This window comes from Equus quagga, chromosome 13 (genome assembly GCF_021613505.1).
Source record: "Equus quagga isolate Etosha38 chromosome 13, UCLA_HA_Equagga_1.0, whole genome shotgun sequence".
NCBI lineage: Eukaryota > Metazoa > Chordata > Mammalia > Perissodactyla > Equidae > Equus > Equus quagga.
In genome coordinates, this window is record NC_060279.1 from 88252449 (window position 1) to 88257442 (window position 4994).

Here is a 4994-nt window from a genome sequence, read left to right on the forward strand (position 1 = left end):
ACACATTGAGTTTGTTGAGTAGGTCACACAGAAATGGTCCCAAGGATATGAAGCCCTGAAGGAAACTATCACAGTCCAGGATGCCCCCAGGGTCACCCTTGGGAGAGAGTGAGAGGGGCAGTGAGTCACTGAAGTGAGAGACTTTCAGAAGGAACAGGGCAGCCGAATATACACAAGGACAAAGACTCAGGGACACACACGGAGACCCAGGCACGGAAAGAGAGACAGGTTTGTAAACAGAGGCAGCATTGGTCACCCTCCCTTTAAAAAACCAGCCTCAGGAGAGACATCAGCAAAATGACAGAGTAGGCAGCTACGGACACCCATTAATCAACAGAAAGATTGAAAACAAGCAGACACCATCAGAACCAAGTATGTCAGAACTCTGGAACAGTCAAAGGTTTACAGCAACCAAGCGAATGCTGAGTCAAGAAAAAGGCAACTTAGAAATGGGAGAAAAGCTTTGCAGAGTTTTTATTGGCTCCAGATCTGGCACCTCCCTTGTTTGACAGTAGTCCCGAGGATGGCAGCCTACACTCCCAGGGTGGGACTGTGGCCTCTGATTCTGAAGGGAGCACAGCAGATCTTATACACAAGTTATTGTGTTTGTCTATTCCTACCTGTCTTGGTTAACCTGAAGGACTGACAAAGGGTGCTTGTCTCTATTCCCCCAACTCAGAACTCACTCAGGGAGGAAAAGTGGCAGGCATTGTCCAAAAACATCGCCAGGAAAAGGAAAACCCCACAGCTGCCTGGGACAAAAGATTGCAGTTACAACATAAAAGGTACTATCTGAAGCCTGGAAAGAAAACTGGAGAATATCTTTGGCAAATTGGGGCATTTCAAAGGGTACATGTACACTAGGGGAATTTAGAAAGCCACACTCATGCCAAGGGCAGACCATATAGACAGAAAAGACCTGAAAAGTCCCTCAGCTTTCATCTCCTGCTGATCACTAGGCTGAGCACCAGGAGGAAGTGAAGACAAACACTGGGTTATTTTAAAAACCTGGCTAAGAGTCAGAGGAGTAACGCAACACTGAGCCAATCGACACAGGCTGGGACAGGTGTAGATATTCCTCCTGATGCTCAAGGAGATGTCCATCAAAACACTAACTGAATGCAACCTAAAGGAACAGGGACTTCAGTAACCACACACAACAAGGAATAAAGTCTTTTGTAGGAAAAAAAAAGTTTTGAAATATCATTAAACCAATGGACTACTACAGCCTACTACAGTCAAAAAGAAAAAAAAAAAACTCTAGGGAAAGGAGAAATCTTATTTTTATGGTTAACATGCTATAATGTGCAATTTTCAACAACAAAAAAGGCATGCAAAGAAGCAAGAGTATATGGCCCCTTCAAAGGAGCTAAATAAAGTAGCAGAAACCATCCCTGAGGAACCACAGACATTGGATTACTTCTATACAAAGACATTAAAATAACTGTCTCAAATTTGCTCAAATAACTAAAGGAAAACAAGGACAAAGAACTAAAAGAAATCAGGCAATGATGAATGCATAAAATGAGAGTATCAATAAAGAGATAGATCTTATAAAAAGGAACCAAACAGAGCTGGCCCAGTGGCATAGTGGTTAAGTCTGTGCACTCTACTTCAGCAGCCCAGGGTTCATGGGTTTGGATCCTGGGTGTGGGACCTAGCACCACTCGTCAAGGCCGGCTATGGCAGCATCCCACATAAAATAGAGGCAGATTGGCACCAATGTTAGCTCAGGGCCAATCTTCATCCAAAAAAAAAAGGAACCAAACAGAAATTCTGGAGATGAAAAATACAATACCTGAAATGAAAAAATCACTTGGGGCCAGCCAGCCCTGTGGCCAAGTGGTTAAGTTCGTGTGCTCTGCTTCGGCGGCCCAGGGTTCACCGGTTCAAGTCCTGGGTGTGGACCTACACACTGCTCATCAAGTCCTGCTGTGGTGGCGTCCCATACAAAGGAACTAGAATGACTTACAACTAGACAAATATGTACTGGGGCTTTGTGGTGGGGGGGAGAGAAGAAGAAAATTGACAACAGACATTAGCTCAGGTGCCAATCTTAAAAAAAAAAAAAAAAAAAAGCATTTACCAGCAGAATTGAGCAGCCAGAAGAAAGAATCAGCAAACTTGAAGGAAGGTCATTGAAATTATCCTGTCTCAGGAACAGAAATAAAAAAAAGAACAGTGAACAGTGAACAGAACCTAAAGGACATGTGGGATACCATCGACTGAAGCCACATACACATTATGGGAGTCCCAGAAGGCAAACAGACAGAAAAGGAGGCAGAAGAATGTCTGAAAAAGTCATGGCCAAAAACCTCCCAAATCTGATGAAATACATGAATCTACACATCCAAGAAGCTCAATAACTCCAAGTAGGACACACTCGAAGAAATCTGAACTGAGACGTATAATTAAACTGTCAAAACACGAAGACAAAGAGAAAATCCTGAAAGCAGCAACAGAGAAGCAACTGGTCACGTGCAAGTGACCTGCTGCAAGACCAACAGCCAATTTCTCATCACAAACCAGGACACCTAAAGGCAGTAGGATGGCATATTCAAAGTGCAGAAAGAAAATAAACCATCAAACAAGAATTCTACATCTGGCAAAACATTTCTTCAAAAATGAGGGAGAAAGTAAGGCATTTCAAGAAAAACAAAAGCTGAGGGAGGAGCTGACCAGAATGCCCATCCTACAAGAAATGCTAGAGTCCTTCAAGTTGCCATGAAAGGACACTAGACAGAAACTTGAAGCCATGCAAAGAAATAAGGATCTCCGGAAAGGTACTACATAGGTAAATACAAAAACCAGTAATACTACATTTTGGGTTTGTAACACCACTTTTTCTTTCCTACAGAAATTAAGACACAAATGCATGAAAAGTAATTATAAATCTGTTTTACTTGGCACATGACGTAGAAAGATGTAATTTGTGAGAACAATGACATAAAGGGGGAGCAGAGGTGTAGTTTTCATACGCTCTTGAGGTGAAGTTGGTATCGATTCAAATTAGGCTGTTACAAATTTAAGATGTTAATCGTAATCCCCCCAATTAACAGTAAGAAAATATTTTTTAAATATATACACAAAAGGAGGTGGGAAAGGTAGTGCCCTGTGTTTCCTAGCATCGCTGAGCAGTTATTATATGCCAGGCAGGAGGCTTAATCCTTACAGATGTTCATCTAATCCTTGAAATATTTATACGGGGTGGGCACTACTGGCCTCATCTGACAGAGGAGGGGGCTGTGACTCAGAAAGGGGCAGCCACTAGGTGGAGGGAATGAGTTCCAGGATTTGGAGGCTACTGCAAGTGGCAGTAGCATGCACAAGATTTATTTGGATGTTTATTTGGTTTGCATTGGTGGGAGGTTAGAGGATTCCCCCATGACATGAGACCTTCCAGTGGACCAATTTCCAGGGGCCCACCATCCAGAGGGCAGAGGGGAGGCAGGTCCAGGGAGCTTCTAGAGGAGAGGGAGCTCAGAGAGGAGGTTTCCCTGGTGATGTCGCCCAGCAAGTTGGGAAGCCCATGGGTAAGAGAGCTCCAACGTGCCACAGTGCAAAGGGCCTGTATTCATAGGGAACAGATGGCAGATGAAGTTTCTTGGGGTGTTCAAAGCAAATGGCTAAAAGTATGTTTGTTTGGGCTATTTTTAAATAATTGGATACGTAAATTTTTGAGTTTGCAATCATAGGCTTTTGAGCTGATGGGTCTCAGCCTGCTGTGAAGAAATAAACGTACAGACCAGTATACAAAATCTACTGCTGGCTCATTTTTATAACAGTCAGCCAAGGTCACCTGGATGCAGGGGGGGTTCCGGCCCCCACCATCAGCCACCACATACAGAGAAATTAACTGTGACCTGATGCCCACGCCGTGGAGAGGGTGGCAGTGGACTGAAATCAGCACCCACTCTCATCTCTGGGGGATCCTTCACCTCCTTCAGGCTCCCAACCTCCCCTCAGGCTCTCTCTGCCCCTCTCTCCTTCCAGCTCCCACCTGGCCCCTGTTCCCAGCTCAGGCCCCTGCTCTACTCTGGCTCCACCTGGCCAGGTGCACCCTCAGAGCCCCGTGTTGTCCAGAACTGTGAAGGACCTGAGATTTTACCTGCCTGCAGTCAATTAGGTTAACCTGTCACAGTTTCACGGATCCTGGCAGAACACTTGAGACTCCTGGGTCCGAGAAAGGACTTTCCATTCTTGACTCAGTGGGCAGCATGAGCTCCGCATTCACATTGGCTCGCCTTGACCCCCAAGTCCTACAGGATGATCAGAGGGGTTCGGTGTGGATACTGTGCGGCATTTGTCCTACTGCTGGGGAACCCAGGCTTGCAGATCCTTAATCTTAGAAGGTGGCTGGGAAGAAACTTGTCTGACTTTTGTACAGGAGGGAGATAGTATCTTTATTATCTTGGACAGACCTGCTCTGAATGGGGCATACTATATTTATATATTTCGGACAATAAATAAATCCGTTATGGAGGGACATTATCTTTAATCATCCAGGATGGTGAACATACATACTCTGTGTTCTATGTGAATATCCTTGAAAAGACAGCCCAGAAAGAAACAGTAGTTAATGAGTTTCTGAGAAGACACACGGAAAGGTGAGAGGGCTGTGGAGAAGTGTTCCCATCACCGTTCAGCTCATCTCCTCTGTCTCTCTTTCTACTTCCTCCATCCCTTCCTCACTTGGTCTATTTTTCATTCTCCTGCCTGTTCTGTTCTTTCTCTCCTGCTCCTTCCTGGGATGAGTTCTCACTGTCTCTGTCCTGTTTCCTCCATGCTGTCTCTTCACTCCATCTCTCACTGTTTTCTCTCAGCCTTTATCATTCTCTAACTTTTGATGCTCCCTCAGGACTCCATTTCTTCCTGTCATTATCTCTTTCGCACTCTCCCTCTATCTCCCCTTCATTTATTTTCTCACTGTCTCGGTTTCTCCATGAGTTCATGTTACTCCCCTCCCTCCCTCTCTCTCTCTCTCTGTCTCTCTG